The sequence below is a fragment of the Balaenoptera acutorostrata genome, chromosome 1 (genome assembly GCF_949987535.1).
Source record: "Balaenoptera acutorostrata chromosome 1, mBalAcu1.1, whole genome shotgun sequence".
Classification (NCBI taxonomy): domain Eukaryota; kingdom Metazoa; phylum Chordata; class Mammalia; order Artiodactyla; family Balaenopteridae; genus Balaenoptera; species Balaenoptera acutorostrata.
The window spans coordinates 161,263,031-161,283,906 of NC_080064.1; the positions used below are offsets into that span (position 1 = coordinate 161,263,031).

Sequence of the window (20,876 nt, forward strand, 5' to 3'; positions counted from 1 at the left end):
TGTTGTATCTGATCCACGAGAATATACACCGGATGCATCTGTCCTAAGTGCTGTGGTTGGTTTTGGCGAAATGCAACTGTGTTTATAAACACATTAGAAAACCTATTTTTCCGCCCCTTTCTTTCCCTCAATTCAGAGACAATGATCCCAATGACCTCTTTAGACATATTGTTACTAAGTGTGGTTGTTTCAATTATCAAACACCAAATGAGCTTGCAAAATAAGACAAGGATAAAAGAAGAAGTCTGGAAAAATCACCTTCCTCTTCAGTATCAATAAATAACACTAAATTTTCAATTGAATTAAAAATGTACATGAAGAAGACAGTTTGATGCAACCTTCTGCATTCAAACTTTCGAGAAGAAACCAGCCCTTACTTGTCAGTTTCCTAAGGATCAAGGACTACATTCCCTTATCTTCATATCCCCAGGGCATGCAACAGACACTCTCAAAAGATGGATGCATAGATGGAAAAAACAGAGCTGCCTTTTACCCACATTGTTCAGAACCCATCAAATTCCTATAATCACAGAATTAAAGAATGTTAGTGATGTGGAAGGAATTGAGCTCAGGAGAAGTTACACAACTTGCCCAAAGCCACGTAGCTATTTAACAGCAGAGACTGAACTTGATCTATCACCCCTATAAAGAACGCAGGGCTCTCAAGCTGTACCAGAGCTTCCCAGCTAAGGGCAAGTCTCCGTGGCCTTTTGGAAGCTTTTGAAATATGCCTCTGACACCAGGGAAAGTGTCACATGGGTGCTTTTCTTCACGTATCTAATCAATATTTACTGCAGAGCAATCTTCACCTACACTCTTCGTTACTCTCAGGAATTAAAGAACCACTGACTCTCTCTCCAACTTGCCACTTCAGGCCTCTGAGATGAGAGATTCGCTACTTGTGGTATGAAATCCTTCTCCTGTCTCCCAAAGCTTTCCGATTTCACCTCGGGGATAAATCAAAAGCATTTCCATGCTGTTTATATTAGAGTGGCCTTTTGTTGAAGAAACATGCTTTATAATTTCAGGCGCTGGGACTTTTGTTTACAGACGGAATTAAGTACAGGTTGAAACTGTGGCTTTTAGACATAACACTGCAGGAGAAGCTTACGCTCTACCACGTAAGAAATCTTTCTCAAACTCCAAGAGACTGGCACCTCCAAATCAGTGAGCTGGGCAGACAGCATTTGTTCCTGCCTGCTGGCACACAGCTCAATGCTACGGCCACATGGCCCAAACAAGAGCTCCAGGAGCCTAAGCCAGCGGTACCAGTGCCACACCTCTGATGTGCAGACAGGGCAGCCCAACGGGGAGTGCCCTGGGTCAGAGACTTGGAAGCAGAGAAAGGAAACGGAGCATAGCTCAGATGATATTACGTTCCTGCTCTAAACCCTTCAGTGATTCCCACTGCCTGCTGTGCGACACTCAGAATCCTCACCGGGGCTTACAATTGGGTCCCAATCTATTCCTCCTCCTTACCTCCTGGTTCCCTGCAGGCCTACCATGTTCTAGATGATCCAGACTGTTCTATCTCCCTGAACAGTTCAATGACGTCACCACCTCCACACCTCTGCACAAGGTGCCTCTCCCCTGAGATGCTCCAACCACTCCCTCCCTCAGATCTCATCCTAAGTGCCACCTCTTCTCTAGAACCTTTCCTGAGTTCTCCTCCAACCTCCCAGGCCTCCCCCAAGTGGAAGTGGCCTCAATCGCCATGACACTCTTGCAGTCCTTTTGTAACCGCCCATGGTAATTATTTTCTAAACGGTGTGGCAGCAATTTGGGAATGTTTTTTCTTGCTGTCAGTCAGCATTAGCTGAGCATCTTCCGTGTGTCAGATGCTGTGTTGGGTGCCTGGGACATGAAAATAAATAAAGTCAAGGTTCTTGCCTTCAATGGGCTTATGCTCTAGTGGATGAGATGACACTAGGACAAAGAGTTATACCTAGTGCAGGGGGGAAATGAAATATGAGAGAGATGATGGCATTTTAAGTTGGGTCTGAAAGAGAAATGTGTTCACTGGGCAAAAAAATAGAGAGGGAGGAAGGGTTCTTCGAGGGAAAAAGAACATTATATACAGCAGTGCTTGTCACAGGTTTTACTGAATGAATAAAACAAAGGCCGGGAAGGTTAGCTCCTTCCTGATTGGTTAGCTCCCTGCTCACTACTGTCTACATTTACTGAGTGTGTTCACGACTCCCATCCCTCACAGCAACCCCGGAAGTTAGGCAGCACCATCCTCATTTTATGGATGAGAAAACTGAGGCTTCCAATGCCCAAAGCCCCAAAGCTGTCAAGTAGCAGAGCGTGGCCGGTGTTCCTGATACTATAAGGTTGTACTAATGAGTTCGCCTTCAAGGACCTAAATATAAAGCAAACTCTTAGCTCTCTTCCTCTGAGCCTGGGTGGCCCACTCCGGGCAGCCCTCAAATACCCAAAAACCATCTCAGGGAACACATACTGCGAGGGAACAAGAGAGAAGCAGCCGAAGCTGTGCTGCGTGCAGATTCTGGGAACAGCGAGGCCCTGTGTCTCCCTATAAACCTGATGTTACTCCTCTCACGGTACATGGTTTTAGTGGCCCCAAATGTGGGCCCTCTGTCCTAAGATATAAACGGCAACCGGGAAAGAGCCATCCAAAAGTCACCTCAGGCCAACTCAGGCTCATTAAAGCTTCCTTAGGGCTCCGAGAATTGAATGGAACCTCTGGCTTTCTAGGAGAAAGCATTTCGTTTTTGACAGAGTTCTTTTCCCCCCTTTTCTTCATCTGATCATTTTCTCAATTTTTCCCTTTCACGTTCAGGCTTTTTCTGTAACTCTTGTATTGGGCACATGCCCTTCTAGTTTTTCGTCCTAGCTGGGACTATTATATCTTGCTATTGTCATGTTCCTTTTCCATTGAAAGCAATCAAAAATGAAAATCCACATTTCAGAACAGTGTCTATTAAATAGGCACCTTTTCATGGTTGGAAAAAAAAAAAAAAAAAGAGCACTCTCTGAGGGCTGAGTTTCAGTTCTGTGTGTCACCTAAAGATTAGACACTTGGGTGAGACTTCTGCCTCTTCACAGGCCATTTGTATTTGGGTATTTGGGAGAGATGGTAGAAAGTCTGGAGTCAGAACCAACTTGTTCTAAGGAATTCGTCGTCGAAAGCATTGCTAATCAAAGTGTGGTCCTGGGACCAGTAGCAACTGCATCGCTTGTGAGCTTGTTGGGAACGGAGACTCTCAGGCTCACCCCAGACCAGCTGAACCAGAATCTGCCGTTTTGCAAGATCCCAAGTGATTCGTAAGTACATTAAAATTTTAGAAGCACTGGTCTAGAATTAAAAGGAATTTGCTTTAATGAAACCATCCTGTAGCCTCCACGTGGATTTCTTTCCGAAGAAAGAAATCTCTGTACAGTGAACTCCATAGAGCAACCTCCACCACCCTTTTCCACCCAAATTGTTTATTCATGGAAGAATTCTGAAATGATAAATCATCTTCCAGAAATCACACTCAGCCTGAGGGAGTTCCAGATGACACAAAGCTGATGGCCAGCCTTTCTGCGGCCTGTGGGAACTAAGAAGGGAGAGGTGATAGGCGACCCTCGTCCCGCCTCCTTTAAGTCCCTGGATCTTTTTGTTGATATCTTTGCCTCTCGGAAGAGGGGAGCGAAAGACGTGTTGTACAACCGCACGAGTGACTAATGTGAGACTGAGGGGGCTGTGCTGTGTACTGAGCTCTGAGATCCTTGAGTGGGGGGATGCTCTGTAAACACAAATGGCAGAACCAAGGGCCAACCAAGTCCAGGCTGTGCTCAGACCTCACACTTCCAATAACAACAGTCAAGACACACACAGATGAACCCAGACTAAACTGTCATCTACACTGGAGAAAGGAACAGAGAGGATGGAGAATCACGTGCACCTGGTTTAAGGAAATGACAGCTAGAGCTGGAGGCAAGAAAAGAGAAGAGGGGAGGTGATGACCAGGCCCTGCTCGAGGCTGTCCTGCCCACCTGGTCCCACTCACCCTCCAAGTGGAGCTAAAGCTCACGGGCGGACAGAGGCTGTGACCAGAGCCCTGGCAGGCCACACAGGTGCTGGCCTGGCATCCCACTTGACCTTGTCCTCGATGAAGAGGACACCTGCCTCAGAGACATTTCTGTAAAAAAAGGGAGCACCAAAAAAGTTACCCCTTGTTGAAAAACCAAAACCGGGTCCCCCACCCAAAGTGAGTGTTTTCGCACTAATTCCGATAAATATGCACATCACAGGAAGCTCGTTTAGACTCCTGGCATCTCTCAGACCTCTAAGTGCAACACCTGGGTTATTGATTCCTCTGTGTTAAAGCCCAACTTGGTAGTGCCCTCCCCACCTCTACTAATTTTTCACCCATTATTTCCATCTTCACCTTTGAATTCTCTAAAACGGCAATATTTTAAAACACTAAAATGGTTTACTTGTATCAATCAATACCTGCTTTTCCACCAATTATAATTTATTTGTAGATTAACAGTTTTTCAGCTCCAGAAACATGATTCTGTCCTCTTAATATGCCCACATCAGCAAGCTCTCACAGGAAGTCTGGAATGGACAGCAAAGGGCAGTGGTGGCAGAAAGACCCTCAGGCTCTGAAATCCAGACAGGAATGCCATCCATCTTCCTCCACCACAACCAAAAGACAGCCCTCCCCCCCCCCCAGAACCGAATGCATCAGAGATCAGCCGCCCCTGAGGACTGAGGCTCTGAATTTGATTTCAGCTAACTTCCACTTCACAGAAAAGCACTCGACTTTATTCCCCCTGTACCTCAGACCTGGATAAGCCAAGCAGTTCTCCAGAAACACATCTGAAGGAACACCTCTGCATCCCCTCCCCACCGCCAACATGCACGGGCATGCCTGAACACACCACCTCCCAAGGCAAAGAGAAAGTTAACTTTCAAATAAAGCTGTCCTGCAGCCAGTCTGGTCACATTTCCAGACCCTTCACATTCACAAAGGTGGTTCTTGCAACTCTGGCCTAAATCCAGAAGCTGAAAACTGACCTCTGCCTGCTGAGGGCACAGACCAGGGTCAAAGGTCCACAAACACACGTTCGCCACAAATACACCACTTTCTTTCTTTCTCTCTCTCTCTCTCTCTTTTGACCAAAGTGAGAATAATGGGCCAGGCTTATTGTCTTTCCTTCAGAGAAGCCAGGATGGGCGGCTGGTGGGAAGCTCCAGACAGAATGTGGGCGTGTGAATCTATACAGGCTCCACAGAGGAATTTTCTGGGAACTCCAGGGGTTTTGAGGAAGGGTGGTCTCAGGCTGGGACACAGGGGCTCCTCGGATTCTCGGGTACCCCAGAAGTCTGGGGTGTAGGGGGGGGCGGAGTGGCAAGGCTATCCTGACAGCCAGGCGCCCCTTCCCTGCCGTCCCAGGCCCTCCCCGCCACGGCGGGGTCACTCACCGCCCGTGAGCTGTGCAGGGCCGAAGCACAGCGCCAGCTGAAACCACAGGATCACGGCCAAAAGAGTCTCTGGGGGGACTGAGGCTGCTGCTGCTCTAGAAATCCATCTCCATGGCTCGGGTTCATTCCATGATACATCTTTCATCCACAGAGGGCATCCGGCTTGCAAGAGTCTGCAACCAGGAGCGAACACGACGATACCCCAGGCTGCCGGGGCGCCGGGGGCCACGCTCCCCCTCCTCCGCCCTGGGACCGGGACCCCCGGCTTCCCCTGCTCCTTCCCCATTCCTCCCCCGCGCGGCCCCCGCCCCCTTTCCCACGGCGAGCTCCCCCCGCTTCTCCCCAGCGCGGGCTACACTGAGTAACAGCCGCCGCGGGATGCTGCGCGTGCGGGAGCGATGGAGGAGGGGAGGGAGGGCAGGGGTTAGCGCACATTGGCTCCGCGCCGGTCCCCCGGATTCAGCGGCTGTGACCACGACAGGAAAGTCTAAAGCCCTCCAGCCTCTCGGGGCTGAAAAAACACTTTTCCCCGGGCCTATACATTTCACTCTTAGGAATCTCACGAGGTGGCACCGGATCCCCCCAGCTACTTCTCTGGTTTTCCCCAGGATCGGGATGGGTCCTACTGCCCAGTCCCCAGTGAGATTTCTCTGCGCTGTCAAAAAATTCCTCCCTCGGGGAGCAGAGCCAGGCACCAACTCCCCCTCCTCGGCCTGCGAGCGCCTCCCCGGAATGGAAAGCCCCTTCCGGGGCTCTCGGTCTTACCTGTGGGTCTCATGCATGCAGCTTCCTTCCCTCCTCCGCCTCCTCCCCCCGCCAGTCTAACCCGCATCTGTGCGCGACCTCTGCTGCCGCCGCTGCGCGAGCGAGCGAGACGTTAAGCCTCGGCGGCGGCGGCGGCAGCGGCGGCGCCGGCGGCGCCCGGCTCCAGCTCCCCGCGCCTGCGCTCTCCCTCCCCAGGCTCCGGAGCGGACGCGTGAGGGAGTTGCGGGGGGAAGGACGACAGTCCGGTCGCGCGCCCCCGAGGAGGTACCCGCGCGCCCGCTACCTGAGCTCCCGAGCGCGCGGCGGCGTCGCGGAGAAAGGGAGGGGGAGGGGGCGGCGGCGGCGGCGGCGGCGGCGGCGGCGCCCGGCTCCAGCTCCCCGCGCCCGCGCTCTCCCTCCCCAGGCTCCGGGAGCGGACGCGTGCGGGAGTTGCGGGGGGGCGGGAGGACGACAGTCCGGCCACAGTCCCCCGAGAAGGCACCCGCGCGCCCGCTACCTGAGCTCCCGAGCGCGCGGCGGCGGCGCGGAGAGAGGGAGGGGGCGGGGGCGGGGCGGAGGCGCGCAGCCCGGACACGCACGAGGCGGGCACACGCCTCCGCAGACCCAGCCAGCGCCGCGGCTGGGGAAGGGGCCCCGCGAGCGCGGGGAGGGGGAAGGGACCCTCCGCCGCCGCAACCAATCGGAAGCCCGCGCGCCTGCACGTGTCGGCACAGGCCTAGGGCCGGGTCGCCCCTTTCCTGGCGCAGGACGGCGGTCTCCGCATGCGCTGCGCGCGAGCCCGGGTGGCCGCCGCGGCCTCCGCGCGTCCTCCGGTGCCCCCAGAGCGCGGCACGGCGCGGGAGAGGGCTCCGCTTTAGGCTGCTGCCGCGGTGGCGGCTCCAACCCGTGGGACAAGAGTGCACAGGGCGGCCGGTCCCCACCCCAAGACCCTCACCACCGACGGGGTTCACGTGGGCGGGGGGGGGGGGGGACGGCCAATTGCCAAAGTCTTCCTTTCCTGCGTTTAGCTCTCCGCACCTCACCACGTCCCACCAAGGCTCTGCGTGTCCCCTCAGAGCCCGAATGACACTCTTCCCCCTCCCCCGCTCCCTTGATATTTGCCCTTTTGCGAGCCACAGGCGTTATGCGGGAGGACTCTTAGCCTGTCTGGGAGATGCGCTGGCCCCTCCGAACGTCCGCCCGGCGCGCGCTCTCCTTGCGGGGAGAGGGAGGGTCCTCGGTGCAGCTGCAGAAGGTTGAGTACGGAGGAGGGGGCGGCGGTGGGGTGGGGGGCTTCTGGGGTCGTGGATCGGAACCCAAGGGGGTCGAGGGTGTTTGCCCTCCCAGCCCCCGGTGGAGAGAGTTTGCCTCGTCGGTGTTGTCTCTCTGTGGCTTTTGGTGCCCGAGCCCAGCCCGCAGAAGGGTGCAACTCACTCCCCACTGGTTCTGGCCGCCCGCTGGCCCTGCGCAAGGCTGGCCTTCCTCGGCCTGCCTGGCTCCGAGGGCCTACGTCCCAGCCACGGTAGTTAAGGGGTGTGAGCTAATGAGGTGTTGCAGGCAGGCGGCACTTTAGAACCAGCGGCACCCCATTATTCTGTAGCAATTTGTGGATATGAAAACCACGTTTCGGATGCCGCCACCAAATCATCTTCTGCTTCCATCGGCTTTCCCCAAATCTCACATACTGATGGTAGTCAGGAAATTACAGCTTTTACTGTGTCGACTCTTACTGGGAGTAATTTTAACAAATTCTGTCAGGATAGATTAACTTTTAGTAGATAAATCTAACTCAGCATTTTTTCTCTTTATTTGTTTTTGCTTTGTAAAACTGAGATGGCAGCTTTGCATAGAATAAGTTCAAGATTTTTGACTAGCACAAGTTCGTTTCTGCTAAAGCTTGTGCTTTGGGGCTCCAGAATCTTAGTTGGGTACCCACGCTTCCAAGGTCCTATGACTGACCTCTAGAGTTTGAATATTTATGTAATTGTTTTTCTCAGTAAATTTTCTAAAGCTTTCTAATAAGCCGTCAAATCAACAAACTCAAAAACATTTGTTGACCATGTGTATGTCTTTACAATCATAAGAGATATGTCTAAGCACTATTGAGACCTGTTCTCCAGCTGATAAATACAATCCAGTCGTACAGAGAATAAAAGAATTGAAAGAAACATCCAAGTTTATCTGGTGCAAACACAGGACCTGTGCTTGAGTACCCCCGCCCCCCGACATTTCTGCTAAGTGGTCATGCAGCCTCATGGAATACTTGAGGAAGCCTGTAATGTTTGCCCTCAGCTCTCTTAGAAAAGCCCTCTTTGTACTGAACTGAAACCTACCTCCCTGAAACTTTTACACACTGGTTCCGGCTCTCCCATCTGGGCCCACACAGCTAAATGGGATTCCTCTTCCTTAAGACAGAGCTTTACTCATTTGGAGATGGCTTTACGTCCCCTTAACTCTTCCTTTCTCCGGGTTAAACTTAGCTACTTCGCACAGTGTGGCAGTGCCTAGACTCCTCACCAGCCTTGTAGCCTTTCTCTGGATTGGACCCAGTTTCCCCATGGCCACCCACCCCCCAGCAAGCAGAGTTCGTTTCCAGAAGGGGATTCCACACTCACTCCGTGGGTTCCGACCAGCACACGGCAGGACTGGCACATCCTGTATGTTAAATAATTTGCTTCTATTAATGCAACGTCAGAAGACAAGCATTTGGAGGGCAGGTACAGCACACCATTCTGTTAGCTTTCCACATTATCTCATGTATTAGTTTCTAGGGCTGTCATAACAAAATATCACACACTAGGTGTCATAAAACCACAAAGATTTATTTTCTCACAGTTCTGGAGGCCAAAAGTCCGACATTAAGGTATCAGCAGGTTTGGTTTCTTCTAAGGCTGCTCTCCTTGGCTTGCAGATGGCCACCATCTTGCTGTGTGCTCACATGGTCATCCCTCTGTGTGTGCAAGTGTCTGGTGTCTCCCTCTGTGTGTGTGTGTGTGTGTGTCCTAATCTTTTTTATAAGGACACCAGTTATATCGGATTAGAGACCACTCTAACAAGCCCATTTTAACTTTATTCCCTCTTTAAAGGCCCCGTCTTGAAATACAGTCACATTCTGAGGTACTGGAGGTTGGGGGGGGGGGGACACAATTCAGTGTCCAGTGTTACACTCATTTTACAGGCGAGGATGCTAAAGACAAAGGAGTTCAATCCATTTACTCACGACCACCCAGCCAGTGGAGGCATCAGATTAAATCTAAAGCAGTTCAGTTCCATCCTAATGGTTTTCCCAATACATCACAGCTATTGCTATGAACACCTTCCACCTCAAGGATTCTAGGTAAGTTATCCTGAATATAGGATGTAGATTTTTCTCAAGAGGACGAGAATAAGGGTAGATGGAATGCAGGAGAGAGCATGACTTACTTCCTGCTAAATGGGCAAAAACTTAATCTTTCTTCCTCTTTCATATAGAAGTCAATGCCAAAACCAATACCAGTGGGGAGACATGCTGAAGCAAAGCCTCCAGAGTCTCCCTCCCAAACACAGGAGAGCTGAGGGGCTTCTCTGACCTGATTAAAAACTCCACCCCTCCTCGGACTCCACGCTTCTCTCAACCCTCCATGAATGACATTCCTCACTGTTTTCACTCATTTTCCCCTCCCCTCTCCCATCCTCTTACTGCCCCCCACCTTGCCCTAGGATTCTTTTTCAAAACTTACTGAAGCTCTGTCTTCATGGCATAGCCTTTGATTTCATTTTCAGTGGACAATAACATTTCATTCCAAATATATTCATTGAGCACCTACTATGAACTGGGCACTGTACTGGGTGCTGGAGATGCAGTAGTGAGCAAAGATGCTAAACCCCCTGCCCTGGAAGAACTCACAGTCTACTTAAGGAATACATGATAAACAAAAGAGGAAAACATTGGGAGTGTTAGATGGTGTGAAGTACTAGGCAGAATAATGAATCAGGGAATTTATAGAGGAGATGTGTAGGTTAGAGCATAGGCAGAGTCGTTATAACAAAGTGATCCAAATATTCAGTAATTTAAATAGAAGTTTATCTCTCCCTTATGTGAATGTCTTACTATTCTAGGTGGATGGGGCATCTCTGCTCCATAGGGTCATTCAGGGACCCAGATTCCTTCTACCTCATTATTCTGCCATCCTCTAAGATACTGTCTTCATGTGTGGGACAGAAGCTGGGTCACTGATCTGTCTGGGGCCCAGTCTGAGGGAAAGTGATAAGAAAAGGGAATCTAAGGCAAACAATTTCCTTTCAGGCAAGGGAGGCAGAAGTTACACAAAAATTAGCTCTCTCACCTATCATTAGTGAGAACCTAGTCACATGACCATATCTAGCTGCAAGGGAAGCTGGGAAATGTAGTCTTTATGGGGCAACCAGGTGACCAGAAGCAAGAAGAGAGTGGACTGAAAGGGTCAGGGGAAACTGGCAGTCTATCACATGTGCTGTGCAAAGATCAAGGCTTAAATTTTTGATAAAGTAGGCAGGGAAGCCCTTACTGGGAAGGTAACATTTAAGTAAAAACCTGAAGGAGTGAGCTATGCAGTTTTCTAAGAGAAAAGCATTTCCAGGCAAAGGGAGAACAGATGCAATGTCCCTGAGGCAGGAGCATGCCTGTTGTGTACAGGAAACAGGAAGGATGTCAATGAGGCTGGAGTGAGTAAGTGATGCAGACAACTAGGGGGGCTGAGGTCAGAGAGGTCTCCTACTGAGGTGGACCTTAGAGGCATTGGCAGGGATCTGGTTTTTACTCAGGGTGAGAAGAGAAGCCATTGGAGGTTTGTGAGCAGAGAAAGGACACGATGGCACTTGAACAGGAAGTGTCTGAAAGGATTTATGTCCAGCATGGCATCAACCACACTCTACCACTCTGTGCTCTGTGACTCTTTCATCCTCCCTCTTGAGCACCTCTCAGCTCCTGCACCCCTGAACCCCAGAATGCCAGCTTTGAAGGCACACTGCTTCACAGTCCTATCAACCCTCAGCGTCTAAACATTATCTCCACGAAGCACCTCCCACAGTCCACACCTTTTCATTCATCCCAACGTGCTTGCACTTAGCAGACTGGTACCGAGCCTCTGAGTAGATTGTGAGTTCTCTGGGAGCAAGTGTTTCTCTACTTGTTCCACCTATTGCTAAACATAGAGCCTGGAACACAGTAGAGCAATCAAGAATTATTTTCTGAATTAACTGATTAATAGCAGAAGGAAAGGAGACCTTCCCCACCAATCTTGCCCTGGCATTGAAAACCAGACTGAAGTCAGTTGATATTCTTCTCTCTTCTCTCTGGGTTTCCTCAATCCTGCGCATCCAGGAAAACATAGAATCAACTACAACCCATTTAATGAGCTCAGAACATGCTAGAACATAGGTTAGCATTGCACTAGATGCTGGGTTTGAGTACAGATCTAGAATTGTCAAAGCATATGATCCACCCACCACCTCTGCCCTGGATGGATAACACACTCAGTGAGGAGACACACTTCCAAGGCTGGAGTGTGGAACAGGATAAAAGTACTCATTTGGAAATAGAGTTACTATATGATCCAGCAATCCCACTCCTGGGCATATATCTGGAAAAGACAAAAACTCTAATTCGAAAAGGATACATGTACCCCAACGTTCATAGCAGCACTATTTACAATAGGCAAGACATGGAAGCAACCTAAATGTCGATCCACAAATGAATGGATAAAGAAGATGTGTCGTATATATACATATATATATATATATATATATATATATATATATATATATATATATACAGTGGAATATTACACAGCCATAAAAAAGAATGAAATAATGCCATTTGCAGCAACATGCTGGTACCATGCTGGTACCATGCCAGCACTGTCCCCCTGCCATAGGTCCAACTAGAGATTATCATATTAAGTGAAGTCAGTCAGAGAAAGACAAATATATGATATCTCTTATATGTGGAATCTAAAAAAATGATACAAATGAACTTATTTACAAAACAGAAATAGGCTCACAGACATAGAAAACAAACTTATGATTACCAAAGGAGGGAGGGACAAAATAGGAATTTGGAATTATCAGATACACACTACTATATGTAAAATAGATAAACAAGGACCTACTGTATAACACACGGAACTATATTCCATGTCTTGTAATAATCTATAATGGGAAATAATCTGAAAAAGAATATATATATATGTGTATATGTATAGCTGAATCACTTTGCTGTACACCTGAGACATTGTAAATCAACTATACTTAAATTTTAAAAAGTGCTCATTCAGTCACCTCTCACCCATTCTTCCTCCATTCAAGGTGTATTCTTGGGTACTTGACATGTTTCAGTCATAGTAATGGTGTGGAGGATAAAAAAATATAAAAGACACAATCTTTGTCTTCAACCAGTTTATAACCTATGGAGAGAGTAGAAAAGTAAATCTGCAATTACAGGGTCATGGGCTAAGTGCTAAGATTGTAAAGCAGATAGGATGGAGTGTGCTGGAAAAGGATCCTGGGGGTGACTTCATATGTTGTATGAGTAGAATGTGTGTGTGTGTGTGTGTGTGTGTGCGTGCACGCACATGTGTGTGTATAAAGGGAAGAAAAGGAAGAGAATGTGCAGTGAGTTTCCAGGCAGAGGGAGCAGCTTGTGTAAAGACCAGGAAGGAGGGGGTGGGGAAAGAGACCAAGTGTAGAATTTACAAGACAAGTTGGGAAATGCCAAGAAGTAAAAATTCCGAAAAGCACCTGTGCCATACTGAGAAAGGCTTGGAAAGTCATGGAGGGACGTTTGGTTTGTGTCTGAAGAAAAAGAGAGAAGACTGTGGAGGAGTGGAAATAAACTGGAGAGAGGAGCCAGGAATGGACTATTCACCATTGGACCAAAGATACATGAAAGGTACTCAACATCACTAATTAATGAGAACATGCCAATGAAAACAACAGACACTGTTTTCCCCTATCAGATGGACTACAAATATAAGTCTGATAACATCAAGTGTTTGGTGATGATGCAGGGAGAAGGGAATTCCCATATTCTGCTGGTAGGAGTGCAAATTGCTATGTATTAACCATGTCTTTTATTTTCTGTATTCTGATGCTTTGACACCTGGGGCCTTGTTGACCCTGGAGAGACTGCCCTTCCCAGGGCTAAGCAATTCCTAGAGATAGTAAACTAGAGCCCACACACCCCACTACCTCCTTTATGGTCTCTCACACTTAGAGTCACTATTCCCCTGCCATAATCACCCCAGCGCCAGGTACCAGACAACTACGGACAGCCCCTATGCCTCAGAGCCCACTGAAATTATTCAAACTAGCCTATTATAAACTTGTTTACCCACCTCACCCATTCCTTCCCATGAAAACCACACATTCCCCACTCACCCCTCACTCCCTTTGCCTCTTGACCGGTTCTGGTGCTTCCCCAAGTGGCCCTGCATGATTTGCCATGCCTCCTGCTCCTAGGGAATTGTGAGTATAAAGAAAAACACCTCTTTCCTGACAGTCATTTCCATGTCTACATGTCTTACTGTACCTGATTAAAACAAAGCCTTTGGTGTCCTTAAAACATGCTACACTTAGAGGAGGGTAAACTGCCCTGCAAACGCACCACTCATTATTACCCCTAAAGAAGCCCTGGCAAGTTCACCTCAGACACTTCACCCACTAAGCAAAGATGATGTCAGTACTTACCTCATACAACTGCTGAGAGGCTTAAATGGGATCTCCTAGAAAGCACGTGAAGAGCACCCAGGACTGCGTAAGTACTCAGGCAAGCATGTCCCAGGATGTTCACTGAAGATATTTATGTAATGGTGGAAAATTGGAGACACCCTGAATAATGGAATGACTAAATGAATTGTGGTACAGTCACACTAAGGAACAGTATGTAGTCATTAGGTATAAACTAGATCTCCATGTAGGACCATGGAGAGCTCTCCAAAACATTGTTGGGTGAAAGAAGCAAATTGTGGGACAAAATGGACAGTAAGACATGATTTATGGAAAAACAATACCATCGATTTTCTATCAACTAATGTGAATAAAAAGGAAAAATGCCTGAAACCATGCACAGAAGACAGCGGGGTTGCATCTGGGTTGGTGAGAGCAGATGGAATTGTTGGGGAGGATTAATCAAAGAATAGTTTTATTTCTATAATTTATATTTTACTTTCATTATTTATTTATTTGTATATAATTTTGTTGAGAATACCATTATGTAATGCTTAGATAGTTAGAAATTAATTTGCAATGAAAAGAAAAAGATAGGAGGGGAAAAAGATAAACATAGAAGAGGAAAAGGTCAGAATGAACCTGGGGCCTAAGGACATGAAGTTAACTTTGAGAATACTGGGCACTGATGGTATATTTTTTGAAACTAGAGATAATGGAGATCTAGCTACATAAGGCATCTTTTGACTGAAGCATTTCCTTGGACATGAGTGGAGGGATGTCCAGTAAGGACTAACTGCAAAACTAGTTTGCCATTTTGTAAAAGATCAACCCTGAGCTCCCCTCCTCATAGAGATTATTGAGATACTGGCTTCCCTTGTCTCTCTCTGGAGGCTTCCTCATTTCATACTATATCCCTAGCAATGGGTTGGTTGTTTTCCTATAATAATTATAGTAGGCTAGACTGACATAACCGATAAGCCAAAACAAGTAACAACATAATAGAAGTTCCTTTCTCTTAGGACAGTGCAGGGCACTGACGGTGGGGCAGGGATGGGAGAGTTAGAGGAAGACATTCAGGACCAGACAGAAGGCAACTTTGCCATCATCAACATAGTTTCCAAGAATCTGTGATCACTGCCATTTCAGCTGTTTTATAAGATTTAAAGATGGTGAGACCCAACACAATGACACTTGGATAAATGAAAGGCAAAATTCTTTGATTCTTAGAGCTCTGAACAAGAGAAGGTTGCTAGGCAGGGCCACACAGGGGATTGTACCCAGGAACAGAGTAACAGCAGGCTGGGGCTCTATGGGGCAGCTGATTTATGGCAAGTGGGGTGGGGTTAGCTAGGTTTCATGGTCTTCCTGTGGATTGGCTAAGTTGAATAATTTGGGGGCAGGGCTCTGGGCATAGGGGTTATCCTTAGTTGTCTGGTACCTGACTCTGGGGCAATTAGGGTATATGTTTCATGGCCCCAGAGTGTTAGGGCCCAACAATGAAGTGGTTTGGGATGTGGACTTAATCAGCTGTTTAAGAAGGGAAACTGACTGACCAGCCTCTTATTCAGGGCTTCAAAACTGGGACAAGACAGTACAATTAAAAAAAAAAAAAACTTATATCAGCCCATAGAAGAAGGAGGGTAAGGCATAAGGTCCAGGCCTAAAAGTGGTCCACATCTTTTCTGCCCACATTCCATTGGCCAGAATGAGGTCACATGGCCAACTAGTCACATAGTCTCACATAGATGCAAAGGGAGCTGGGAAATGTAGTCCCAGGGACAACCATTTCTGAAGAAGGAAAGCTCAGATTTCAATGGCCAACTAGCAGGCTGTGCCAAAAGGCTGTAAATGAATCTGAACTCAAATATTGCTTTACTTCTTCCCTCCCCCCACCCCTCCAGCCCCCGATTTCTTAATATCTGTTTCACATGCTTACATGGTAAGCTGCTTCAGGGCAAAGACCATCATGTTCTCTTGCTTTTGATTCTTCCCCAGCAATTATTTCTGCACCCAATGGGCTTCTCACTAAAACAAGTCTCAAGTAATTTCAGTATGCAAATTAGCTGCCACTTAAGAGCCTGGCATAAATATCTGATACTTAGAATATAATTTCAGTTAGTTAAATTTAGATCACTGGGGGGAAAAAAGAACAGCAGCATAAACATTCTCCGGGCCTTTGGCCTTTTTATTTAATTCTGAATTGGATAAGTCTTCACTAACTTTAAGCTTTGACCTCTATATAGCAATATTTGGTTCTTGGATTAAATCAAAGAAGTGTTGCTAATGAGATGGTTTAACAACGTCACATATAGTCATATTTTCCATTTCAGTTGACTCTTAGGTAAAGGTAAACCAGTGCTTTCAGGAACACTTTCAGTAGTTAATTACATTAAAAATGTTATTTTCCTGACCTTTTTATCTTGTCTCATCTTCTTTCACCTTGCCTTTTTTCCTTGGTTTCTTAAAGACTCTTACCTTTAAAACCACTGTCAACTTAGCATAAATATTTTCTTTGGAAGGCTAACACTTAATGACACCAGGGAAGGGGTGGGAGAAAACAAACCTCACTATGGAATCACTCGACATTCATCCAGCACTAATTGAGTGCCTAAGGTATGCTGAACACAATGCAAATCCATAAAAATGCAAATGGCTATCATCTCAGCCTTTAAGAAGTTCACAGTTATGAACCTGAACCTAAACTTTTTCTACGTAAAAGTTTTTATTCAGTCACCCATTCTTTCAACAAATATATCTTGGGTCCTACTCTGTGTAGGTTGCTGATCTAGCTACTGGAAATATAGACTTGAACAAAACAAAGATGCCTGCCCTTCTGGAGCTTACATTCAAGGAGAGGAAGGTAGGCAATAACTTATCCCCACTCCCCACCCTTCCAACCCAGAGGTGATTTCCTTTACCTGTGAAGTCCCCTGATATTTTAGTATCTTCTGGCAATTGCTACTCTCTACCAGAGTTGACAAAGAGCAGGAACTAGGTCTTAACTTTGATATCCACCATGATGCTAGGACAGGGTTAATAAATGCTTATGAGCTCAATAAATGAATAATGAGTGCGTCTTTTCACAAAAGTACAACCTGTGTAGCTAAAGCAGGTGAAGACCCACAGGAAGCTGAAAATGCCTTTTTCATGTCCGAAGGCAACAAAGTAGCTGCAAGCTCAATGGGGTTTGCACCCACACTCTCCCCCTGCCTTCTGCTGACCTGGTTTGGGGACTGGGATGAGAGGGTGCAGACATGAACTACATCTACCATTGCAACTGCATCGCAAATAAATTTTGCAATGGGCTTTACAGTATGATTTTTTTTTTTATTCTCAAAGGAGAATTTTAATTCTCTAGGGGTCATAATAGTATGAGAAAAGATATAGACCACTTCAAGGCATGTTTGGGAAATTATGGATAACGTCTTGTGCCGAGAGAGTATGTGTGTTTAGGGGTGAGTTAGGAGATGGCTATTAATAATAAACGTAGAACATCCTGTTAGGGCCTCACTGTTAGGGACCTTACATGCCACACCAAGGAGTTTAAACTTTATTCAAAAGACAATGGAGAGGTTGTGGATTGAAGGTTGGAATGGAAGAGGTTGTGGGGAAAGAGGAGAGTGAGAAAGCAATGGAGCAGGCATCACAACAGGCCAGGTAAGGGGTAATGACGTGTGAACCAGAGTGGTGGCAGTGGCCATGGGAGAATGGAGGACTGAAGAGGAGGACTGTCAGATCTTCGGATGTGTTGAGGGTAAGGAAAAAGAGGATGCAAGGATGATATCAAGATTTAGAGCCTAATCAGAGACCTGGTCTCGGCCAAAAGAATGGGATGATTGTGAATGACAAGATGCCCTAGGTCCTCACCCTGAGGATTTTTCTCAGAACGGTTTTCTAGATCCATGACAGTCCATTGAGTGAAAGAAAATAACAACACCTAGCACTGGAAAAAAAAAAAAAAAAAGATTTAGAGCCTAGGAGACTAAGCTATAAATTACTATCAAAAATAGGGAACACAAATGAAAAGGTTTCATGAGGATGGTTATGAATTCAATGTTGGACATACTGAGTTTGACTTGCTGGAGGGAAACACGCATGCAGATATCAGGCAGGCAGTTGGAAAATAGGGCTTAGGAGCTTTGAAGAGGGCTCGGTGTGGAAGAAGTAGGTCCACGGGTTGCTCCAAGTCTGTCTGTTGAAGCCACAGAATAGATGTACTTGCTTGGGGAGTGCACAATAAAAAGAGAAGAGGCCCTGGACAGAGCTTTTGGGAACTGTACTGTAGGGGAAGGAAGGAATGGAGGGAGGGAAGGAAGACGGAGGGCAGTCAGTGAAAAAAAGAGCAGTGGTTCTTAAACTCTAGAGGGTCAAAGAATCACCCAGAGACATTCATGCAGATTCCTAAACCCCTCCCCAGAAAACCAGATTCAGTAGGAACATACGATCTAAAGAGAACACTCCCTTCATTATCTATTGATGCATGACAGATAACCCCCAAATTTCACATCTTAACACAGCAACATTTTTGATCTCATGGTTTCTGGATATCAAGAATCTGTGAGCAGCTCAGCTGGGTGGCTCGAGGCCTCTCGCAAGGCTGCAGTCAAGTTGTAAGCCAGAAATCTGAAGACTTATCTGGGCCTGAGGCTCTGATTCCAAGATGAGTGTCCTCATCAAGTGGCAGCCAGCTTCCCCTAGAGCAGGTGACCCAAGAGAGCAAGGTGGAGACCACAATATCTTTTATGACCCAGCCTCAGAAGTCACGTTTGTCATTTCTGCAAAATCCTATTCGTTACATAGGTGAGTCCTATTGACTGTGAGAGGAGAGTTCACAGAAGTGACAGGAGACCAAATCAGGGTGGAGGGGCAACTTGAAGGCTGACTACCATATGTCCCTACCCTCCTGGAGTTATTTTGATGCAAGTAGCCCTCAAAGAAATACTGGATGGGAAAGAGTAAAGGTCAACAGAGGAAAGAAAATCAAACAGAAGGTGGACCTCAGTGCCAAATAGGACTGAGAAATCAAGATAAGGTTGAGAAGAGGCCAGTGGATCTGGCCTCTGGTATATCAGTCTTGACCTTCTCAACTCGGAAGCAGCACTTCTAGAGAAACACAACTCTTTTTATGCAACTCATGGTGAGAAATATATTTTACTTCATTGCCTGGTACACAATGCACTCGTATATAGAAACAAATGTTTCATGAATTACTACCTATTTCTACTGCATGAGAAGCACTCATATTTCTTATTCTAGTCTGGTCTATTTCTCTAAAAAAATGCTAGTCAAGACCCACTGAACTGATTTTGTTGGTCATTAAAGCATCTGACCTGAAGCTTGAAAAATCAGTCTCAATAGGATTGGATAACAGTGAAGATGATGGTGATGACAAAAACAAATACATTTTGAGTATATACACTTTGCACTAAATGTAATACCATGAATTATCTTATTCATAACAACTCTATACTATAGTACGATTATCATAATTTTAGATGAAAAAGTTTAGTACTTAAGTAGATTTCTCAAGGCCGTATGGTTAGGAGGTGGTACAACTGTAATTTATTTTAACCTAAACAATATGATTTTGGAACTTACACTTTAGAGCTGTGGGATCCAATATGGAGGCCGCTAGCCACATGTGTGTATTTTAATGTTAAATTTAATTAAAACTAAATAAAATTAAAGTTTCATGTCTCAGTCACACTAGCCATATTTCAAGTGCTCAATAGCCACATGTGGTAGTAGCCTCCATATGTGACAGCAGAGATACAGAGTATTTCCCCCACTGCAGAAAGTTCCATTGGACAGCGGTGCTCGAGAGCTAAACCACCAAGGGCCAACGTATTGGGAAGATGGGAGTCACCTGAGCATGGCTGTAAGGTGAGAGGAAGGAGTTGGAAAAAGAGAGAAGAGTCGAGATAGGGGATGCAGGTTGGAGCAGTGGCCTGGGGGAGGATGGAGGGGCAGGATCAGGGTACGAGGAAAGTTGGCTTTGGCAAGGGATGGGGACAATTTCTGCTCTGGGTCAGAAAGGAAGAGGAAAATGGGTGAAGGTCCAGAGGAAGGGGAAGGTGACGAAGCTTGCTTTGATAACACTTGATATTGTCTAAAACGTAGGGGCTGAGAACAGGAACAAAGAGTGAGCGGGCCAAGTTTGGGCATTGAGTCAAGTAAGAAAGATTGGAAATCATTGCTGCAGGAGGTGCATATACACATAGAGAATGATTGATGCTCACCCATGGGGGCTCAGCTGTGGTTAGATACTGAATTTTAGGTGCAGCCAACCATTTATTTCATTCATTCAACAAATACTTGCCAAGTGCCTACAACATGCCAGGCACCATGCCAGGCACTGGAGAAACATTAGTGAATGATAGTGACAAAAACAGGCAAGCCCATTCTCTCATGGAACTTACTGGTGGAGGTCTTTGTTAATCACAGAGCTGCCAAGAGTAGCCCTGCAATGGACACATACCACCAAGGAGAGGGGCTGGTGCTCTAAAATGGCTATGAGAGGGCATGGCAGGAGATTTCATCTGGTCAGGAAGGTCAGGGAAGTCTTGCCTCAAACCAAGACTTGAAGAAGGAGCACAAATCCATACAGAAGGGAGAACGGCTCATAACTTTGCCCTGAACTGGGACCGTGCAGAGACCCAGGCAGGCAGACAAAGGCACCTTTGTAAGGTTCCTGCTGACAGAAGTGTTTGCTGAGCACACAGACAAAGCCACCCATGGTTGTCGAGATTCTACTCCAGCCCTGTGTGTGGGTGGCTTTGAGTGAAAAGACACCGTATGATATCCACAGTAGGATAAGCCTGCTGGATGTGGCGGCTGGAATTTTAGTGGGCTGAGGATTCCTACCCTGCTGATAACATCAGTAAAGAAGTCAATGCACAGGACTTCCCTGGTGGCACAGTGGTTAAGAATCCGCCTGCCAATGCAGGGGACATGGGTTCGAGCCCTGGTCTGGGAAGATCCCACATGCCGCGGAGCAACTAAGCCT

At 47.0% G+C, this 20,876-nt stretch overlaps 1 long non-coding RNA gene across 1 annotated transcript; it reads right to left on the reverse strand.

Annotated features, from left to right (window-relative positions):
* Positions 1 to 3,880: 3,880 nt before the first annotated feature.
* Positions 3,881 to 6,482, reverse strand: LOC130707515 (uncharacterized). Its single transcript, XR_009007417.1, has 3 exons — positions 6,206 to 6,482; positions 5,441 to 5,613; positions 3,881 to 4,617 (listed from the first exon to the last, which is right to left on the reverse strand). It is a non-coding gene; the product is annotated as an uncharacterized LOC130707515 (long non-coding RNA).
* Positions 6,483 to 20,876: the final 14,394 nt, after the last annotated feature.